General features: G+C 44.7%; 1 protein-coding gene and 1 pseudogene across 5 annotated transcripts in view; one reads left to right on the forward strand and one right to left on the reverse strand.

The window, feature by feature from the left end:
* The window catches only part of LOC126298590 (cAMP-regulated phosphoprotein 21), a 1,220,135-nt gene that overhangs the window by 1,134,819 nt on the left and 61,159 nt on the right, over positions 1 to 24,157 (reverse strand). The window lies entirely within an intron of this gene.
* On the forward strand, positions 5,935 to 6,053 carry LOC126299705 (5S ribosomal RNA; annotated as a pseudogene).

Consider the following 24,157-nt stretch of genomic DNA (forward strand, 5'->3'; position numbering starts at 1 on the left):
TTTGTATATCATCTTACACATTGTAAATTCAGCCGCGCGATTCGCTACGAACTTCAGGCTCCCCGCGGCCTAGCCTGACACACTGGGCGACTCAGGAGCACAGCCTCGTCCAAACGGTGGGGAGAACTCGCTGCCTCCTCGCCTGCCTGTGCTGCGTCTACTCATTTGTTTATAGCAGATTGTGGTTCTGGGATAAAATGAGTTCTCTGTGTAATATACTGCTCCAAAAATGTTTAGCGCTACCTGACCATTTGTCACCTTAGATATAAAGGGAGCAGGAAAAGAAATAATAAGCCTGATAAAACAAATAAAAGAACTTTACTGTCGGGAAGGCGAAACAAAGACTGCGCTTTGTTGGCAGAACACTTAGAAGATGCGACAAACCCACTAAAGAGACAGCCTACATTACCCTTGTTCGTCCTCTGCTGCGCGGATCCTTACCAGGTAGGATTGACGGAGGACATCGAAAAAGTGCTAAAAAGGGCAGCTCGTTTCGTGTTATCGCGCAGTAGGGGTGAGAGTGTCACTGATATGATACTCGAGTTGGGATGGCAGTCACTGAAATAAAGGCGGTTTTCTTTGCGGCGAGATCTATTTACGAGATTTCAATCACCAATTTTCTCTTCCGAATGCGAAAATATTTTGTTGACACCCAGCTACGTAGGGAGGAACGATCATCATCATAATAAAATAAGAGAAATCAGAGCTCGAACGGAAAGATTTAGTGTTCCTTTTTCCCACACGCCATTCGAGAGTGGGATGGTAGAAAAGTAGTATGAAAATGGTACGATGAATCCTCTGCCAGGCACTTAAGTGCGAATTGCAGAGTAACCATGTAGATGTAGAAATAACGTAAAAATAACGAAAATAGTGACTCTCTGTTGGGAAGTGTACATCTTTATTCTTCGGTGAAGTCAAAATCTTGTGATGGGTAACACTGGTAACATGTCGTTCCACCGCATTCATTGTGGCATGCTAGGGTTCTCCTTGGCTTCCTGTCCACCGTGGATTTCTTGAAGTCATCCAGATTGTGAGAAGAGTTCTCGTGACGGAGCACAGTAATTTTAAACTTGTCCCAAGCATACTGTATCTGGTGCATAAGAGCAGTTATTGTAGGCCATTTCATTTGGTTCATGCCTGTGTCGTCAGGTGGGCGCTATGTGCCCATGCTTCATCGTGCTGCTAGACGAACCCCTTCGCCGAAATGTTGACCGCAGTGCCGCAAAGTCCTCAAATTTTCCTCGACTGCGATCGACATCTACATACATACTCCGCAAGCCACCATACGGCACGTTTCAGAGGGTACCTTGTACCACTACAGTCATTCCCTTTGCTGTTCTACTCCCAAATGGAGTAACGGAAAACCGACTGTCTGTATGCTCCATACGAGTAGCAATAACTCTTATCTTCGTGGTCCTTACAAGAAATATACAAAGGCGGCAATAGAATCGTTTTGCGCTCTGACACAAGTACCTATTCTCTAAATTTTCTTAATACCGTTTCCCAAAAAGAACGTCGTCTTCCATTCAGGGATTCGCTTTTCAGTTCACGAAGCATCTCTGTGATTCTCGCGTGCTGATCGCATCTACCGGTAACAATTCTAAGCAGTACGCCCCTGAATTGCTTCAATGCCTTCTTTTAAGCCAACATGGTGAGGATCCCAGATACTTGAGCAGTACTCAGGAATAGATCTCAATAGTGGTTTATACGTGACTTCCTTAACAGACCAGCTGTACTTTCTTAAAATATACCAAATTAACCGAAGACGAACATTCGCCTTCCCTACTACCCATTTCACATCGCGTTCCAACATTAGGCCTAGGTATTTAACCGTCGTGACTGTATCAAGCAGCACACCACCAATACTCTATTCGAACAATACAGAATTGTTTTTTTTTAACTCGTCCCCATAAAGTTAAAATTTTCTACATTTAGAGAAAGCTGTCACTCGTCACTCCAAATAGAAATTCTGCCTAAGTCTTGCTGTATCCTCCTACAGTCACACTACGACGACACTGTCCCGCACACTACAGCGTCATCAGCAAACAGCTGCAGATCGCTGCTGACCCTATCCGTTAGATTATGATGAGATGCGTCTTACACGATACAAGGTGGCTGATCCACCTCCATGCTGAACCCATAGAACGGCCGCGTTACCCTTGCATTGGTACCCAGTCGTATTCACACTCTTCTATAACGATCGTCAGGCGTCAGATATCCTGCACTCGTGCGTGAAGAGAACTGAACACTGATCCAGCTACCGCCCACGTCTTCCCTTTTGCATCTTCCTCATGCACCACGGTCCTGGTGCTTTATACTACTGTTCGTAAAGGACACCTACAGGCCAAATTGATCGTATGGACAAGGTCGGGTATTGCCTTTGTCGACACAGCACACCCTGTTGCCTCCGAAAGGCAGCGTACATTTTCGTTGCACACTCCTCGGGATATTTAACAGTCATAATTTGTAGGTAGCGGTATCAGCTGCTGTTGTTGAGCAGTGACAGCCACTACTAAATAGATGTTCAGGGTTCTATGTCTCACGATAGCGGTTGAATATTCGAATAATGTCCCTGTGGTGCACGCATGGTATAAGCTATTAATGAGCCTTCGATGCATGGTGACAGATGTAACAATGCACACAAGCCACATCGTCCCATGCACTGTTGGAAACATACCACTAAAAACTGAATTTCACTGGAAATGCAAGTTTACTTACGTATCGATTTCCTGCTGTGAAAAGAATATCTCCTTTGCTTCACGACTATGGTCACAATTTTTTTATCAAACTATGTCTTATAAAACCGATAGTCTGATGACAAAACAAAGTGTGATTATAGACGTGAAGTAAAGTAAATTTATTCTATATTCGGGTCAGTGTTGCCGGCCTCTGTGGCCGAGCGGTTCTAGGCGCTTCAGTCAGTAATCGCGTGACTGCTACAGTCGCAGGTTAGAACCCTGCCTCGGTCATGGATGTGTGTGATGTCCTTAGGTTAGTTAGGTTTAAGTAGTTCTAAGTTCTGGGGGACTGATAACATCAGAAGTTAAGTCTCATATTACTCAGAGCCATACAGAGTCTTCTGGCTGTGAGCATTTCCTATTAAAGGGTAGATATCAGTGGCGCTCTGGTAGCTGTTATTAAGCTATCTGTTGGCGGACGACGCTGAAACCCTTATAAGTACATCTACTACACTCCTGGAAATGGAAAAAAGAACACATTGACACCGGTGTGTCAGACCCACCATACTTGCTCCGGACACTGCGAGAGGGCTGTACAAGCAATGATCACACGCACGGCACAGCGGACACACCAGGAACCGCGGTGTTGGCCATCGAATGGCGCTAGCTGCGCAGCATTTGTGCACCGCCGCCGTCAGTGTCAGCCAGTTTGCCGTGGCATACGGAGCTCCATCGCACTCTTTAACACTGGTAGCATGCCGCGACAGCGTTGACGTGAACCGTATGTGCAGTTGACGGACTTTGAGCGAGGGCGTATAGTGGGCATGCGGGAGGCCGGGTGGACGTATCGCCGAATTGCTCAACACGTGGGGCGTGAGGTCTCCACAGTACAGCGATGTTGTCGCCAGTGGTCGGCGGAAGTTGCACGTGCCCGTCGACCTGGGACCGGACCGCAGCGACGCACGGATGCACGCCAAGACCGTAGGATCCTACGCAGTGCCGTAGGGGACCGCACCGCCACTTCCCAGCAAATCAGGGACACTGTTGCTCCTGGGGTATCGGCGAGGACCATTCGCAACCGTCTCCATGAAGCTGGGCTACGGTCCTGCACACCGTTAGGCCGTCTTCCGCTCACGCCCCAACATCGTGCAGCCCGCCTCCAGTGGTGTCGCGACAGGCGTGAATGGAGGGACGAATGGAGACGTGTCGTCTTCAGCGATGACAGTCGCTTCTGCCTTGGTGCCAATGATGGTCGTATGCGTGTTTGGCGCCGTGCAGGTGAGCGCCACAATCAGGACTGCATACGACCGAGGCACACAGGGCCAACACCCGGCATCATGGTGTGGGGAGCGATCTCCTACACTGGCCGTACACCTCTGGTGATCGTCGAGGGGACACTGAATAGTGCACGGTACATTCAAACCGTCATCGAACCCATCGTTCTACCATTCCTAGACCGGCAAGGGAACTTGCTGTTCTAACAGGAGAATGCACGTCCGCATGTATCCCGTGCCACCCAACGTGCTCTAGAAGGTGTAAATCAACTACCCTGGCCAGCAAGATCTCCGGATCTGTCCCCCATTGAGCATGTTTGGGACTGGATGAAGCGTCGTCTCACGCGGTCTGCACGTCCAGCACGAACGCTGGTCCAACTGAGGCGCCAGGTGGAAATGGCATGGCAAGCCGTTCCACAGGACTACATCCAGCATCTCTACGATCGTCTCCATGGGAGAATAGCAGTCTGCATTGCTGCGAAAGGTGGATATACACTGTACTAGTGCCGACATTGTGCATGCTCTGTTGCCTGTGTCTATGTGCCTGTGGTTCTGTCAGTGAGATCATGTGATGTATCTGACCCCAGGAATGTGTCAATAAAGTTTCCCCTTCCTGGGACAATGAATTCACGGTGTTCTTATTTCAATTTCCAGGAGTGTACATCCCAGGTGACATATGTCGTCAATGGATCGAAATCGACGTCGTCTTTCCAGTTTTACTATTTTTTTTGCATCGTAGAAGCTTGGGACTATAAAGTTTTTATTTTTAGAAAATACATCTAATCTTACAAAGGTACATCTTTTTCATGCACGTGCATATAAACTTGGGGTACTTTTGCAATCAGAATCAAAATTTTCATTTGCCTTTCCCAAAAGTTCAATGCACTCTCCGCCGCACGCACGAAAAACATCCAGATGACAGTAATACTAGTCCCATGCATTACGATGTAGCTCGAGTTACTACATTCACTGCTGTTGCTATGCGGCGCAGTTGTTTCACCCATACTCGTTTAAAGTGGGATTTTTCAGAAACCCTTAAAAAACAGTATATCTTGGAGGCCGGCCAATGGTGCATTGCGAGATCCATGTTCTGCCCCTCTGCCCCCCAACCGTCTTTCGCAGGTGATCCGTCGTTGAGACAGCTCATTAATGCTCTTCCACGCTGGTGGCAGTTCGCTAGTACTCCGCGCCGTTGAATAATGTCATGTTATTTTCTTGCAGAAAAATCCAGATCTCAAACACGATTTCTGTAACCGTCTTATTGAGAAAAAAGAAAGCCGGCAATTTCTTCCCCGGGTAACAGCTAAAAACACATGTAACTTCTGTGAGTCTTCTTCGTGCTTGACTGTGTTATGTGTTTGTTGTGTTTTATATGTTATTGCGTTGTGTCGGTTCACTTTTCGTCTTAGATGGAATGTAGTCTCATCTCTCACCACTAAACGAGAAAAGAAATTGTTGTCTTCCAACCATACGCTCAGAATATATCCACAATGTACACGTTTTCGTTTATCACCATCATGAAGAGCCTGTAGGAACTGAATCTTGCAGGATTTGAACAACATACGCTATCGCAAAACACACCAGACAGAGATATGAGCAATGGCTAGGTCTCGACTGGTATGATAAGTAGACTTCAGCAGACTACATGAGAAAAAGCTGTTGAATGCGCTCTACGTCTTAAACGTGCGGAAGGGTGCAACGTGTGGATTTCCGCTTACATGAACGACAAGTGTATCGAACTGCAGGTATCAGCATCGAATGCTGGTGCCGCAGTCTCGATGAAAATCACGCTGCCGCGTTGTAACTGAATGCAGCAGAGAACCCTAAACGCATTTCACTACTGTTTTACCGTCATTTCCATTCGACTCACGATTTGTAATGAACGAACGGGCAAGATAACTGCTCCAGGGAGACATCTAGAGATAACCACCACGAATCGGGAACTTACAACTGGTGCGAAGGTTATCTTTTAGCTATGTCGTACCAACGGCCTTCCCACATTGGATGCACAGGTTCCCGTCCGATCATCGAAGTTATGCAAGGGCGGGCCCGGTTAGTACTAGGATGAGTAACCGCCTGGGAAAACCGGGTGCCGTTGGCCCAGGGACACGCAAGTCGCCGAACTGGTGTCCTGTTGAAAGCCTCGTGCCAAGCACTTGAGCTTATTACACTGTTGAAGAACATCCTGGACCATTCGAGCGAATTATTTGGCCACCCAGACCGCCCTACATGAATCCCATCGAATATATATCGGGCATAATCGAGAGGTCAGTTCGAGCTAAAAATCCTGCACCGTCAACCGTTTCGCAATTATGGACAGCTATGGCGATAGCATGGCTCAATATTTCTGCAGGGGACTTCCAACGACTTGTTGACTCCATGTCAGGTCTAGTTGAGGCACTACGCCGGCCAAGAGGAGGTCCTACACGGTATTAGGGGGCATCCGACGACTTTTGTCTCAGCGTAAGGTATTTCTATTGCAATTTGACATTCATCTTTTAACAAGGAAAGCAATCGTGTACATAGAGAGTAAGACACAAAAATTACTTCATAGAAATGAGTTATTTCAGTTTATTTTACACGAAGAAAAACTATGTGCCTACCTAATTAAAGCAAGTTGACAGGGAACAAGACAAGGACCATATTCTACTTGACATCAAAGCAAACTTTAAGGATAGATTTCAGATTGGCATCTGACAGTACTATTTGGTGAGGAAAAACGTTCTGTTTAGGCAGCATAAACATGACACGTCCCTGTTGTTACTAAGTATTCCTGATGAACTGGTGAACAAATTATTGTGGTAAACTCATCTGAGCTATACTCAAATTGTGCCCAAGAAGTGTTTCCATAAATTCCATCGCACCTCTCACTTCAAGGGTACAGAGAGACACATCAGAAATGTGGTCTCAGTTTGTAAAGCGAGCCAGAAAGCAAAGTCACTCATCATCTCACACCAGAGGCAGTTGTTTGCAATTATTCCCATTAAGCTACATGAGTTAGCGGCAACTGATCGTTTCGGACCTCTTCTTCGTAAAAAGTTTCTGCTTCGTTCTTGTCGTCGTTAGACTGACCTATAACTATGTTTCCATCATTCCATTAAGGAAGGCCACCGGAAGATCGGTGAAATATGTGCGTCTGAAACATTTTTCAACGGAGATTGATCACATGAACAAAGTTATTTCAGGCAATGAACCGCAGTTTCGGTCCTGTCAATGGGTTTAAATCTTGGAGTGACACCGGATTCAGCCCACCTTCATTTCAGCCTACTGTATTGTATTGTATTAAACCAGGGATCTATAAACGGCGGAGAGGCTTCGCCCCGCCGTAGCCCTCAGTGGTTCACAACTCCACAACACGCCACAGCAGTCTACCCAGCCCACCGCCGCCCCATACCGAACCCAGGGTTACTGTGCGGTTCGACCCCCAGAGCTCAGTGGACCGTCCTCCCCCCCCCCCCCCCCCCCCCCCTCCAGGGGAACGTCTCATACACCTCAAATGTTACGTGGTAGAGTAACCATGGTGTACGCGTACGTGGAGACGGTGAGACGGTGTTTGCGCAGTAATCGCCGACACAGGGTAACTGAGGCGGAGTAAGGGGAACCGGCCCGCATTCACCGAAGTAGAAGGAAAACCGCCTAAAAACCGTCCACAGGCTGGCCGGCACACCGGACCTCGACATTAATCCGCCGGGCGGATTCGTGCCGGGGTACCGGTACGACTTCCCGCTCGAGAAGCAACGCATTTGACAGCGCGGATAGCTGGGCGGGCTATCTCAGCCTATCACTCATCTTTAAATTCTGCCAAGAGATTGGTGAAGGAATTGCGAAAATTATTTCGCCTGTATCGCTCGCAACAGCATGCTTGATGGGGTGTGTTCCTGTCGGATTTGGAGGAAGTCATGAACGATTTACCCAGTATTTTTTCACTGCCATGAGTCACGGTCTTTAAAATAAACCAGCTACGGACAGGATAAGGGAACTCTTAGATTTTTTCTACTAAAAACACCGTGCTACATTCAGAAGTTACAGCACTAACACTCGACCACATTGAGAGAGGCGGAAAGAGAAAGAAACAGGTAAATGAGAAAGCATACATTAACAAGTTTAGGGTTGGTCCTTAAAAGTCCCACAGGCTGTCAAACAGAAGCCTGTATTTTGAAAATTGTTGTCAGTGTATTCTGGGCCCCTAAGAATGAGGTAGATTGTGCTTACAAAAGTAGTCGAAGTTGAAACTCGAAAGTCACAATTCTGTGATGTACATCATGTATCGAATTTCAGAGCGGTTGTGGAATGATTTCCGCTAAGAAAGTAAGATGCCAGCATTCATTTTTACGGTTATTTTTCGTAATTCTGGAATGCTCTATCATGTATTCCTCTGAAGTGAATTAAGCAGTGTACAGCTACGGATTTTATTTTATTGTATATCTGTGAAAGAGTTGAAACATAGTTTCTGTCTTATACTAGGTGTCATTACCATGTGTCCTGTGTAGTCTTCTCTTTGAGTGAAGTTTACTTCTCCTGATCGATGGAGTGTGTATTGCTTAGATTATTAAAACAACAAAAATACACTGTCTTAAGGAGCTTGGATTGGGCAAGTCCGGTACAAATGGATTCTCAAGGGAACTGGCTTGTCAGTTATATCTCACCATAGTCTTGAATCAGCCTTTGGCAGAGCAGAGTTGGCTGTCAGCTTGCGTCGAATTACGGCGGCGTATGTCTTGGGCTGTTGTCTAGTCCTTCATCTCTGCGAGTGGGCAATGCCTGGTGGCTGACGGACAGCTGTCGGCGGTTGAATGGCTCTCTTTGTGTAGGTCGAGAGTATTAGCGCCGCTGTCTACTGGCAAAGACTACACGGCTGGCACGTTCACCAATCAGATAGTAGCATCACGAGTAGTCGGCTCTCCTAAGTTTTGCATGAGGGTGTATTATAGAGGCGGTACCCAAGGAATCGGATTTTAATCGGATGACAGTGGTCGTGAAAATGATCCATTGGCAACAGAGTCAAAACGCGACTCAGTATCGTAATCAGACTGCAAAATCAGCATAAGATAAGGCACAGAAAATTGGCTACAGAAAAAGAAAAAAGCCAAATGCTCATGAGAATAATCCAAAAAGATTCTGGTCGTATGTAAGACTTGCTAGCGGCAAGACACAATCAATGCCTTCTCTGCAAGACCGCAATGGAATTACTATCGATGACAGTATTGCTAAAGGAGAGTTACTAAACACAGCCTTCCGAAATTTCTTCACCAAAGAAGACGAATGCCACAATTCGAATCAATAACAGCTGCCAACACCAGTAACTTAGAAGCAGATATCCTTGGAGTAGTGAAACAACTTAAATCACTTAAAAAAGCAAGTCTTCCTGTCCAGACTGTATACCAATTACGTTCCTTTCAGAGTATGCTGATGCTATAGCTCCGTTTAACAATCATATACAACCATTCGCTCGACGAAAGATCTGTATCCAAAGATTGGAAAGCTGCACAGGTCACACCCATATTCTGGAAAGGCAATAGAAGTAATCCATTAAATTACAAGCCTATATCATTAACGTCGATATGCAGCAGGGTTTTGGAACATATGTTATGTTCGAACACCATGAATTATCTCTAAGATAACGGTCTATTAACACACAGTCAACACGGATTTAGAAAACATCGTTCTTGTGCAACATAACTAGCTTTTTACTCGCACGAAGGATTGAGTGCTATTGACAAGGGACTTGAAATTGATTCCGTATTTCTATATTTCCAGACGGTTGTTGGCATTGTACCTCACAAGCAGCTTGTAATTATATAGCGTGCTTATGGAATATCGTCTCAGTTATGCGACTGGATTCGTGGTTTCCTTTCAGAGAGGTCACAGTTCATAGTAACTGACGGAAAATCATCTAGTAAAACAAAAGTGATTTCTGGCGTTCCCCGAGGTAATGTTATAGGCCTTATGCCGTTCCTTATCTATAAAAACGATATAGGAGTCAATCTGAGCAGCCGTCTTAGGCTGTTTGCAGATGATGCTGTCAAGTAAAGTCATCAGAATATCAAAACAAATTGCAAAAGTAATTAATAAAATATATCTATATGATGTGAAAATTGGCAGTTGGCCCTAAATAATGAAAAGTGTGAGGTCATCCACGTCAGTACTAAAAGGAATCCGCTAAACTGCAGTTACACGATAAATCAATTAAATCTGTAGGCCATAAGTTCAACCAAATACCTAGCAATTACAGCTACAAACAACTTAAATTAGAAAGAACACATAGAAAATTTTGTGGGGAAGACGAACCAAAGACTGCGATTTATTGACAGAACACTTAGAATACCGAATGAGACGGCCTACACTACGCTTGTCCGTCCTCTCTTGGAGTACGTATGAGCAGTGTGGAATAGTTACCGGATAGGATTAAAGGAGTACATCGAGAAAGTTCAAAGAAGAGCAGCAGGTTTTGTACTGTCGAGAAATAGGGGAGAAAGTGGACTTCATTAGGACAAAGGCCTTTCTCGTTGCAGTGGGAAGTTCTCACGAAATTTCAATAACCAACTTTCTCCTTCGAAGGCGAAAATATTTTGTTGACACCGACTTACATATGGAGATAAGATCATCATAATAAAATAAGGGGAATTAGAGATCGCACGGAAAGATATGGATGTTCGTTTTTTTCCGCACGCTGCTCGAAAGTGGAATAATAGCGAATAATAGCGAATCATAATAAAATAAGGGGAATTAGAGATCGCACGGAAAGGTATGGATGTTCGTTTTTTTCCGCACGCTGCTCGAAAGTGGAATAATAGCGAATAATTGTGAGGGTGGTTTGATGAACCCTCTGCTAGGAACTTGCAGAGTATCCATGTGGATGTGATGAAGATGTAGAGGTAGATGTAGACTGGAATGAAATCCATCACTGGCTGTAATGCAACTCAGAACAACACGAAGTTGTCTGAAAGCCTCACTGGATCCGATCAGCACCAGGGGCAAGTACAGACCAAGTCCTCTCTACCAGGTCTTGAAATGAAGTCTCTTGAAAGGATTACGACGAAGTACTCTACCACTGTGGAAGGGCCTCTCCACTCTCCAGCAAGTCGGTTTCGATCCAGGTTTCCTCTCTCTTGAACTTCTAGAGCACTGTGATTTCATCTTCAGATCTTATCATTGGCTCACAATATACACTGATGTGCAAAACTTAAGGACGAAAGTTAGTTTCTCATGATGTGCCATTGCGAAGAAATATAGCTCTATGAAACTTGGACCGTGCATAGAAAGTACTGCTACGGTAAATTACAGTACAGTGCTGAAGATATCTAAAATAAATACGAAAATACGGCCAACAAAAATGACACTTTTACTCAAAGAAAATAATTACACTGAAGTCACTACAATTGATGACGGTCTCCTGGACATTACAAAATGCGGGACCTGACTTTTAATAGGGTTCGTGGTCAACACGAACGACAAAATGAGTGCTCTAAAACGTCCTCCCATGCTGGCAAAAAGGTTGATAAGGAATTCTGCACCAACAAGATGGACAACTGCTAGTTGGTCGTTGGTGCACATGGACATGTCTCGCCGATACATCGATGGGATGGGAGAAATAGGCAGGCTTGTCCATTGGCCGAAAATATTCTCGTTTCAATAGCCTCCCCCACCTGCGCTGTTTGATGCGGTCGCTCGTTGTTATCCGTAAAGACGACGCCAGGCCCGATTCCAGCCCTGAAAAGACACACATTGGGAAGGTACAACGTCACAATAACGTTGATTGGCGAACGTACCGTTCCCAGAGAATGGAGGTCAGTACGCCCATGCAGAATTATGCTTCCCCACGCCATAACAGTTGGAACACCAAAACGATCATCTTCGATACTGATCCTGAGAGCATTACGTGCTCCCACCTCTCGCCATATGAGGATACATCCAGAATCACTACTCCAATTGAATGTGGTTTCTTCCGACAAGAGCATGCGACCTCACTCAACGTTACGATATATGAAGGTGGTATCTGTTGTTTCGGACATGTCCGAAACAACAGATACCACCTTCATATAGATAAGCCTTACCGGCCAATGATCTTCTTCAGTGCGGATGCACTCAAATTGCCCAAACTCTTACGGGAATCGGTAGACTGACTGCCGCGAGTAATGAGTATAGCAGGCAGGGACACTACAAATGCAGGGTGAGGACAGTAAGTTGGAAGTGTGGGTCTCACTGGGAGCGTGGCAGAGATAAGTCCCTGCAGTCCTCTACGTTCTCAGTGGCTCAGTCAGATAGAGCGTCTGCCGTCCAAGCAGGAAATCCCGGGTTCGAGCATCGGTCGGAGAACACATTTTTAACTGTACCCGTTGATATTTATCAACGCCTGTAAGCAGCTAAAGGTCTGGATTTTATTGTAATTTCATCACTCTTCCTTAGTTCAGTCCCTTTGCTCTTGGTACCATATCAAACTGTGCCGCCAATATGTGTATTGGTCGTCGAATAAACAGACTACACCCATGCAACTGTCGTGGCACTATGAAGCGTAAGATTGGGTGGTCTTGCAGTCCTGTCAACTATGGTTGCAATTGCTCCTGATGTTTGACGTGGGTCCCTTTTTCGTCTATTGCAAAGTGTAGCAGTCATCTGCTGCAGTAATTGACCGTGGTCGACCATTGCCTGTGGTTCGGAATGCTCCCCATGCACGTGACACAGTGCTGTGAGCAATACCAAACATCGGGGCTACACTCGTCACGCTTGGTCCTTCTCTCATTTTCACGATGATTCTTCGCCGTGGGGAGTCACTCAAATGTTGTGTGGAAGAATACTACCACAGTGCACAGTAACTAGCCGTTTTTGACACATACTGTCTTTTCCCGCTCGTTCGGCTGTTTCGTGTTGCGAGGCCAGTCACATCTGGTACTATAGTCACGCTGACCTCACTCCAAGTGACTTCTAGCTTTCTTTGAGCGACGGGGAGATCTCTGGCAATACGGTCCCGCACTTTCATTATTTTCCACCGAGTTGTTAATATGTTATGTTACTTTATGTATCTCGTCTTTAAATTGTGCAGAGCAGCACATCGGTGCAGGCCACTAGACGATTCTTAACGCGAAGTTGTCCGCCTGCTTAGCTCGGTGGTAACGTGCTCGCCTCCCATGCAAGCGGGCCAGGGTTCGATTCCCGGCTGGGTTGGAGATTTTCTCCGCTCGTGGACTGGATGTTGTGTTGTCCTCATCATCATTTCATCCTCATCACCGGCGCACAAGTCTCCCAGTATGGCGTAGAATGAAATACGAGACTTCCACTTAGCGACCAAACTCCCCTGAATAGGGGCTTCCCGGCCAACGACGCAAACGCTCTATCATTTTACTGTGAAGTTCTCCTCCTCTTGATCCCTCGTTCCAAGATGCCAACTTGTTGTGTATCGACTATCACTTACATGAATTCAGAGGGCGGTCTTACGGTATGTCCCATGTAATGACAGCCGACAGCTCGCTGAGTGTCGCAGCAAGCTAACCACCTCCACCTCCCCCAAGACGTCGTCAGGAAGATTGAACACCGATAAGAAGGTTAACCAACAACAACAGCAGCAACATGATCGTCAGCCAGCCGAAGTGGCCGAGCGGTTCTAGGCACTACAGTCTGGAACCGCGAGACCGCTACGGTCGCAGGTTCAAATCCTGCCTTGGGCATGGATGTGTGTGATGTCCTTAGGGTAGTTACGTTTAAGTAGTTCTAAGTTCTAGGGGAATGATGACCTCAGTAGTTAAGTGCCCTAGTGCTCAGAGCCATTTGTACCATAATAGTCACCGTTCTTTCGAGACGACCATCGACCTAGTTTCCAATAGAGAAGGCTTATAAGCTCATTAACAGTAAGCAGTGTCATCGTGTGATTTGTGCAGTTCTAACATGGCACATCTAATTTATTAATTTTAAATTATAAAATTTTTTGTCTCTGATTTTGTTAGCCTTTTACGGAGGTCAGGCTCGTAAGGCAGACTATTCAGTAAAAATGTTATTTGCATTTATTGTTTTCAATTCGTAGTGTTCGTTCAACCGTTAGTAAACCGCGTGCAGCGTTTTAGTATTTTCAACTGCATTCTGGTTTTGTTTCGTTCCTTAATATCCGATGGCAACTGCATTTTCGATATATCCATACCAGAATACATAAACAGTCCTCCGTGTTGTTGGTTTGCTGTTTTATAAATATAACAAAAAGGAATTGCGGGTCGCATTTCGCCTATCTGCCCTCTCGTTAATCCCTCGGCACCACGAAATCACAAACGCGATCTGAGGTCTTAGCAGATACAAAGTAAACGTGGCATTGCTCTGTCCCGTGCACTGCAGACACAGATCTGTAATCCACAAACCTCCGTTCCGAGAAATGTTGATGTGGAAGAACGGCGTACATGCACAGTGGCATATTTCCGGCTCGCAGACTGCGGATAAGCGATGGCCAACGCGTCTGCGAATTTAGGCCTTTCATCTCTGGCGTTACGCCGTTTGAGCACGCACACGCGCTACGTATCGATTTCCCCCATCTCTGTGAATACCACATAGCTCGCGAGCACTGTACGCGACAAAACCGTAATCCCTTCGCCCAGAAAGGAACATGTTTCTGTCCTCGGATGCTTTATTTTCTCCAGTCATTATACCACTAAAAGACATGTAATACGGAATGAAAGCATTATATAATACCCAAATATATTTCAACGGAAGTTCAGTGACTAAAAATGGCAGTTCTTAAAGTAGCATTTCATTGTAATTTAAAACGCGAAGGTGTGTGCGTGCGTGCGTGTGTGTGTGTGTGTGTGTGTGTGTGTGTGTGTGTACGTGTTTATAGAGAGAGAGAGAGAGAGAGAGAGAGAGAGAGAGAGAGAGAGAGAGAGAGAGAGAGGTTGAAATGGTTCAAATGGCTCTGAGCACTATGGGACTCAACTGCTGTGGTCATCAGTCCCCTAGAACTTAGAACTACTTAAACCTAACTTACCCCAGGGAAGCGTCCTGGGACCTCTACTGTTCCTGATCTATATAAATGACCTGGGTGACAATCTGAGCAGTTCTCTTAGACTGTTCGCAGATGATGCTGTAATTTACCGTCTAGTAAGGTCATCCGAAGACCAGTATCAGTTGCAAAGCGATTTAGAAAAGATTGCTGTATGGTGTGTCAGGTGGCAGTTGACGCTAAATAACGAAAAGTGTGAGATGATCCACATGAGTTCCAAAAGAAATCCGTTGGTATTCGATTACTCGATAAATAGTACAATTCTCAAGGCTGTCAATTCAACTAAGTACCTGGGTGTTAAAATTACGAACAACTTCAGTTGGAAGGACCACATAGATAATATTGTCGGGAAGGCGAGCCAAAGGTTGCGTTTCATTGGCAGGACACTTAGAAGATGCAACAAGTCCACTAAAGAGACAGCTTACACTACACTCGTTCGTCCTCTGTTAGAATATTGCTGCGCGGTGTGGGATCCTTACCAGGTAGGATTGACGGAGGACATCGAAAGGGTGCAAAAAAGGGCAGCTCGTTTTGTATTATCACGTTATAGGGGAGAGAGTGTGGCAGATATGATACACGAGTTGGGATGGAAGTCATTACAGCATAGACGTTTTTCGTCGCGGCGAGACCTATTTACGAAATTTCAGTCACCAACTTTCTCTTCCGAATGCGAAAATATTTTGTTGAGCCCAACCTACATAGGTAGGAATGATCATCAAAATAAAATAAGAGAAATCAGAGCTCGAACAGAAAGGTTTAGGTGTTCGTTTTTCCCGCTCGCTGTTCGCGAGTGGAATAGTAGAGAGATAGTATGATTGTGGTTCGATGAACCCTCTGCCAAGCACTTAAATGTGAATTGCAGAGTAGTCATGTAGATGTAGATCACACACATCCATGCCCGAAGCAGAGAGAGAAAGCGGTCTGTGGATCAGATGTCTGTAACAGTATCCCTAAGCATGCGAGCTTACGACAATTTTAAGTGATAACATTATATTCTCGAACTGATCGGTACAAAAATGTGTCAATGAAGAACGCCACTAATTCGGTGGAATCCGTGATTTAGCATTCAATCGGATTTACTTCAATAGGTACGGTATCTGATCAAAAGTATCCGGACACCCCTATATAATCCAGAATTGACTGATAAATGTCACAAGAAGCAGACGCACAAGTGTAAAAGCAGAAGCGAGGTATTGTGTTATCGGTAGCGAAGCAGTACCAGCAGAATGGCAGGGCTCAATTTCTTCAAATGTGGTCTAATCATTGGACGTTATAAACCAAACTAAACAAAGAGTAGGCAAGGACCGTCGATCGTGTAATAAATGGCATGAAATCGGCAGAAGGAATCCCTCATGAGTTCCAAAGTGCTACAAGGAGTCCAGCTAGCACAATGGCTGTGCTTCTCGAATTGAGAATATTGGGTACAGTGGTCGTGCCGCTCCTCACAAGCTACATCTTCCTATAGTCAATGATAGCGACGCCTGAGATGGTGCAAAGAGCGACTCCACTGGAGAGTGAATGACTGCCATCAAGTAATTTGGAGTCGTGACTCACACTATGTCTTGTGCCAATCCGATCGAAGGGTTTTGGGTTTGGCCAATGCATGGAGAACGTCATGTGTAGTGCTAACAGTGACGGAGTGAGGAGATGGTCTCACAGCACGGGGCTGTTTTCCATGGATAGGATGTGGTATCCACATTGCGCTTAAGAAAACGCTAAATAAGGATGGATACGAATACATTGTACAGCATTGTGTACTAAGCATAACTGAGGAACAGTTAGGAGACGATGAGCGTATCAGCCAAACACATAATAGTGGCGCAGTAATCTAACTTAAACTAAATTACGCTACAGACAAACACACACACCCATGCCCGAGGGAAGACTCGAACCTCGGACGGGGGGAGCTGCGCGAACCGTGAAACACGCCGTGAGACCGCGCGGCTACCCCGCGCGGCCCTTTCGTGAGTTAAGAGTTAATGAACACATACAGGGTGTTACAAAAAGGTGCGGCCAAACTTTCAGGAAACATTCCGCACACACAAATAAAGAAAATATGTTATGTGGACATGTGTTCGGAAACGCTTAATTTCCATGTTAGAGCTCATTTTAGTTTCGTCAGTATGTATTGTACTTCCTCGATTCACTGCCAGTTGGCCCAATTGAAGGAAGGTAATGTTGACTTCGGTGCTTGTGTTGACGTGCGACTCATTGCTCTACAGTACTAGCATCAAGCACATCAGTACGTAGCATCAACAGATTAGTGTTCATCACGAACGTGGATTTGCAGTCAGTGCAATGTTTACAAATGCGGAGTTGGCAGATGCCCATGTGATGTATGGATTAGCACGGGGCAATAGTCGTGGCGCGGTACGTTTGTATCGAGACAGATTTCCAGAACGAAGGTGTCCCGATAGGAAGACGTTCGAAGCAATTGATCGGCGTCTTATGGAGCACGGGACATTCCAGCCTATGACTCGCGACTGGGGAAGACCCAGAACGACGAGGACACCTGCAATAGACGAGGCAATTCTTCGTGCAGTTGACGACAACCCTAATGTCAGCGTCAGAAAAGTTGCTGCTGTACAAGGTAACGTTGACCACGTCACTGTATGGAGAGTGCTACGGGAGAACCAGTTGTTTCCGTACCATGTACAGCGTGTGCAGGCACTATCAGCAGCTGATTGGCCTCCAAGGGTACACTTCTACGAATGGTTCATCCAACAATGTGTCAATCCTCATTTCAGTGCAAATGTTCTCTTTACGGATGATGCTTCATTCCAACGTGATCAAATTGTAAACTTTCACAATTAACATGTATGTATGGGCTGACGACGTGCAATCACGTCATCAGCGCAGATTTTCTGTGAACGTTTGGGCAGGCATTGTTGGTGATGTCTTGACTGGGCCCCATGTTCTTTCACCTATACTCAATGCAGCACCTTATCATGATTTCATACGGGATACTCTACCTGTGCTGCTAGAACATGTGCCTTTACAAGTACGACACAACATGTGGTTCATGCACGATGGAGCTCCTGCACATTTCAGTCGAAGTGTTCGTACGCTTCTCAACAACAGATTCGGTGACCGATGGATTGGTAGAGGCGGACCAATTCCATGGCCTCCACGCTCTCCTGACCTCAACCCTCTTGACCTTCATTTATGGGGGCATTAGAAAGCACTTGTCTACGCAACCCCGGTACCAAATGTAGAGACTCTTCGTGCTCGTATTGTGGACGTCTGTGATACAATATGCCATTCTCCAGGGCTGCATCAGCGCATCAGGGATTTCATGCGACGGAGGACATTTTGAACATTTCCTGTAACAAAGTGTTTCAACTCACGCTGGTACGTTCTGTTGCTGTTTGTTTCCATTCCATGATTATTGTGATTTGAAGAGAAGTAATAAAATGAGCTCTCACATGGAAAGTAAGCGTTTCCGGACACATGTCCACATAACATATTTTCTTTCTTTGTGTGTGAGATATGTTTCCTGAAAGTCTGGCCGTACCTTTTTGTAACAACCTGTATAATGTTCTTAGTATTTAAACATTTTGTATTAGATGTGAAAAGTGCCTGTGCCATTACTTTTTTGTGCCACTGTAATAGCGTCTATCAGTAGCAGCAGAGCTACACAGTATGTTGCCAGTACAGCAGTCCACGTGGGCAGTCACGGGCAGCTCGAGGCGGTGTCTTCACAGGGCGTCACTGGGGGTCGGCATTGTATCGGCACCGAGCCGCAGAGGCGGGGCTTCGCACAGCGTCACACGCGGGCGGCATGGCATCGCGTAGGCAGCGCGTAGCAGAGGCGGTATTCACGCGCCGTCATACGAGGCTGACAGCAGTCCACGATGCGGGCGGCATCGCATCGACACGGGCCAAATGCAGAGCTGCAGAGGCGGCGTAAGTCGGCGGGGAAACGCAATTGCAGTCAGCGGCCGCATTGTAAATTTGCCTTCGGATCGTCAGCCACACCGACGAAATTAATAATTCGCGAAGTGAATGTCTGTCACAAGGTGCAGACAGTGAAACTACTAGCGTTAGCATGCCAGAGAGTAGGGAAGAAGTAGGTTGGGTGCCAGGAAGTGATCTGATTTTTTGAAACATTGAGTAAGAAATTAAAAAAGATAGATTCAAAAATGGAAGAGTAAAATTTGAGATAGTTTGAGGTATAGATTCAAAAGTGGAGAGTGAAATGGGGAGTATAAAATCTGAGATACGCTGACGGAAAAAAAGGAGTTGTGAGACATAAAGCAAAGTTGGTAGGCGTGTTTCTACATCTGAAAGATGATATCCATTCAAATTTCCGCCAGTCACATAAAAGTGGAGCTAGTAACGCCATTATGAGAATGCATATCAGGCATGCTTTACATACACGCCGGGACTGTCGTCAGCGTTAATTACCTTTGAGATTGGACGTAGTGAGTTGCTGTTAGTCAATAACGCCTTTAAAGCAACAACGACACCATTATCAGCACCACACTCTGCCTGAACGAGGTCGTTTAACAGGACTACGAGATGCTGGATATATGAATTGGCAGGTATGTGACCACCGTACACGATTGCTGGCAGCGGTATTCACGAGAACGTAAGGTCGGAAGGTGACCGGGCTCCGGACGCCCGCGTGGCATTACCGACAAGGAAAACCATCGGCTGTTGACTTCGCATCGTACTGCATCTGCAGCGGAAATTTTAGCAGCAGTTGTCACCACAAAGACACTATGAACAGTTACAAATCGGTTACTTCAAGGACAGTTCCGAGCCAGACGCCCTGTAGCGTGGATTCCAAACCATCGTCATTTGCGACTTCAGTGGTGTCAAGCGAGAGCTCACTGGTGTTTGTTGAGGTTTGTCATGTTTTCCGATGACATCTGGTTCTGCCTCGGACCCAGTGATGGCCGTGTCTTCGTTAGGAGGAGGGCAGTTGAGGGCCTGCAACCAATCTACCAGCGCGCTAGAGACATTAGGCCTACACCTGGAGTTATGGTCAGGAGTGCAATTTTTTAAGACAGCAGGAGCACTCTAGTGGTCATCCCACGACCCTGGCTGCCAGTTTATACGTCAGTCTGATGAATCGATCTGTTGTGCTTCCATTCAGGAAAAGCATTCCAGGGGGTAGACTCCAAAATGAAGAGTAAAATGGGGCGCATAAAAACCGAATAGTTGAGAGTACAGATTCAATATTAGAGGAAATGAAATCAAAGATGGTGATAAAATAAATACAGTGAGTGGTAAATTTGATCAGCTACATGAAAAATTCACTGAGATTGCAAATAAACTTGAAAATACTGTTAAAATCGTCAAGAGAGTTAATCACAGAGTTGATGAGATCGAAAACGTGTTGGTAGCCTAGGTGGAACTTGTGGAAGGTCATCGTGTGAATCGAACTGAGGCAGAAGAACAGGAATGTATGAATTACAAACAAACGCAGATTTTAAATCAGTAAATGTAGACATTGCTGAAAATTATAAAACTATAGGTGAGAAACTGGAAGGGGAAGTTAGCGAGAGAGAAAAAACAGATAAATGAATTAAAGGAATTAATAACCAATGTAGTGGCTGGACAAGAGAATTTAATGATGGGGCATCACGTGGGGCAAGGACAGTTTACAAAACCATTCAGTAAAGACGCCAGTTACCATGCAGTGGACTTCTTAGTTGCATGTAAAGATAATTTTGTTGCTGGCATTATGAGATGGCTGAAATTAAATTTGTAAAGAGGTAGTTATAAAGGGGAGCTCAAACATGCTGTAATCAGCATGCAGAGCAATTTGTTGACTTTAGATTTGTGAAATGAAGTACTTAAAAAGTAATGGTGCCAGGCTAAACAAATAACATTAGAAAATGCATTTTTGAATTCGCCAGGATATAAGAGTGGTAAAGAGAGCATGACGAAGTTTTGTGTAAGAGAGTTAAATAAATTAATACATTCAGATAGGCCATTAAGGGTTCTTGGAGGAATTTCTACAGCAAAGAGGAGACTTCCAGTATCATTGCAGTGGGAAATCATCCATACCCCAGGAATTTCTGAATTTCATAGAAAAACGTATAGGGCTCTGTTTTACAAACCAAATTTTGTTGAGCAGAGTGGTAGTTATACAAATCATGATGAGGGTCATTACAATCACAATTTCAATGAAAATAGTAAGAATGGGGCAGAGATGTGGACATAATAATCACACTAGGGATTGGAGGGAAAGATAGCAGGGAGAGAATGGGAATTACAATGAAATAAGGAGGAATTTTGAACAGAGGAGAGAAAGGAAGACAAGGGCAAGACATGAGAGGGCACACGGTGTGAGTTTTGATGGCAGACACTCGGAAAACGAACGGAAGCCTCAGGTGAGGACTACAGGGGGCTAATGAATATGCAAAGAGAACATGCAGGAAGGTTTTAATAACTACAGTAATTGGAACAGAGGGAGCAATGTTAATAATGCATGAAGTATAAATAAAAGTAACAGTGTGGTTCTAGCTGTTATGTTGAGGAATTATTCGCTTGAGATCAAATAGATGAACTGGAAGATAATGGAAGAAAATAATGTGGGTTTAGTTCCAATGAAAATTACTGAGGTATTTGAAACAGAGGCAGTGTCTCTGCCAGAAGTAGGGACAAGTGTTGATGTGGAAGTGAGAGGAAAATCAAATGATGAAATTATAGGTAATCGGGTTATGTATGTGGATATAGAGACCAACAACGATGGGAGTTCTTCGAATATTAATGTATGTGAGCCTGATCAAAGTGGAGCATGTGCTGTTATTGATAATATTGGTAATGTGACCGTACCAGTGGGTGCACATGGTGATGAAGGAAAGGGTAGTGATATATACATAAATGCTGTGTGTACACCAGTGAGTACACCTGAAAATGTTGCGTATGGTAACAATGAATTAGTGAATGGAGTTGAGGTTAATTGTAGTAATTCAAATGTTGCTGCGTTTTGTCCTGAGGAAGAAGTTGAGACTCATGTTTTTATAGAAGGTAGTCAGATGGTTCTGCATAAGAATATTCGTAGTGATTGGATGGGAAAAGAGGAAGCTAAGTATGATGTTAAGGACAGGATGTCTTATGCTAAAATCCATAAATTATTAGTTCCTGAAGAATAGGATAATTAAAAATATAAAATGGCAAGGAAAATTGAAGAATTAAGGGATAATAGTATATAAGAGAAGTGATTAAAGATTTGTTTAAGGAATATGCAGATATCAAATATGGGAATATATATATAAGCGTTAATGTAATGAATAAAGAGAACACGGCAGAACTGAAGCAGATCTGTTGAAAGAGACTGAAATTCTGGCAACATATAAGAAGCAGTGATTTGGTGGAGGTGGCTGTAACTGCGGTTAAAATAAAGACTGCAACTGGGGAATATAGCAAGTCAATAAAGAGAAAAATTCTGTTAAATTTGAAGACTGGCAATCAGTGTCTTGAGGTAAGTTTCTTTGTAGTGGTTGGTCTTGCTCAGAATATAATTCTCAGGATGGATTTTCTTGATAAGTATGGTTGCAGCATAACTGTAAAAGACAGGGTTATGGAGTTTGATGATGGAGACTGCAGAAAGAGAGTAAGATTCGAAAGAGAAGTGAGAGGTAAACAAATGGTAGCACATTTGCAGGTGGAATAGGAACATGATAATGCAATGTGCTCAAGAGTATATAAAGTGTATTATTGCACGATATTTGTTTTGGTCCACACAAACTCCTCCAACAATATGGGAAGCAAAGAGCTTGCATAAGAAGAGCTGTGGTTCACAGTCTCAAGGACGAACAAGTGCTCATAGCTGTAAAGATATGCATTTTGGAGCCCATGTTTATTGGACTTTTTTCTCTTTTTGGAGTAAGGAAACTGTTCGCAAATTTTTAAAACGTCATTCCGAAACACCGTGGACCTGTCACAGAGCTGGTCCGGCACGTAAAGTTTTCTGTAGTTTACGGGGTTCCCTTGTAGACCTCTTGCTTCAATTTTGTTCCTAAACAACAGTCCAGAGGTGTTACGTCAGATTAGCGTGCAGGGCATTTCGTGTTTCCCGAACGATCGATCTAACGATACTCACATGTTATGCAAAGTAGGTCTGTAATTATCTGTACGGAATGGGCAGTACATCCGTCATGTAACAAATTGATTGCCTTATATCCAGAAGGATGTCTCGCATTAACTGCTGCAGTAAATCTTTGAGGAATTGCAGATACTTTTGGTTGTTTCAAGTCCTATCCATAAAGCAGGACCCAGTAACGCCAATCTTAAACAGCTCGCAATACACATTGACAGACCGAGATCGTTGTTATTCCCTGTCTCTGAGCAGGAGAGATTTTACAACTGACCAAAAATGAATATTGTGAAGACTGATTTACCCATGGTTTGTAAACAATGCATCAGCTTTAAATAAAATCCTGCTCAGAAACATCCCATCAGTTTGCAGTTTTCCGATACACTATTCGGAAATCCGTAACAGGATTTGCCACGAACCTGTTCGAGCGAAAAGTGGAAAGCCAAAATAGGTTGGGATGTAGTATTCGCAAAATACTCCTTTGGCTGATTGTAGTGGCAAATTCAAGCTGCCTCATATTGCCCTGTGGGCTGTGTGTTACCGTTGCTAAATTGTCAGCCACATTTCTTTTATCAATTGCTGATATTTTTCGTTGCCGTATTTTATTCTTCGCACTGCCACTTTCATGAATTTTACAATTTTTAAACAGCTTACGAGAATGCAGCCAGGTAACGTCTTGGCAATCAAAAATGCACAGGTGCATATTGTGTCATTTTCAAAGCACAAACAACGAAAGAGGAATTCACAAGCAAATTTAAAACCTCGGATACAGAATATAAGCCCGAAGACAGCCCCACACACAAACACCGTAAACACTAGCGTCACCACACGACCAAAGATGGCCCACGTCAGAAGTTATCGACAGGAAATATTAATAGATTGCGAAATCCTCGTAAAATTTACGATCGCAGTAGGGTATGAAACAGGACATTTTGTACTTAATTTGGTATGTAACAAACCATTGGAGATCTAGTAATGGCTATTAACTAATGCGTAACCTGTAAATTACAGCCGGTCGGAGTGGCCGAGCGGTTGTATGCGCTACAGTCTGGAACCGCGCGACCGCTGCGGTTCGCAGGTTCAAATCCTGCCTCGGGCATGGATGTGTGTGATGTCCTTAGGTTAGTTAGGTTAAGCAGTTCTAAGTTCTAGGGGACTGATGACCTCAAAAGTTAAG

Source organism: Schistocerca gregaria, chromosome X (assembly GCF_023897955.1).
Source record: "Schistocerca gregaria isolate iqSchGreg1 chromosome X, iqSchGreg1.2, whole genome shotgun sequence".
Classification (NCBI taxonomy): domain Eukaryota; kingdom Metazoa; phylum Arthropoda; class Insecta; order Orthoptera; family Acrididae; genus Schistocerca; species Schistocerca gregaria.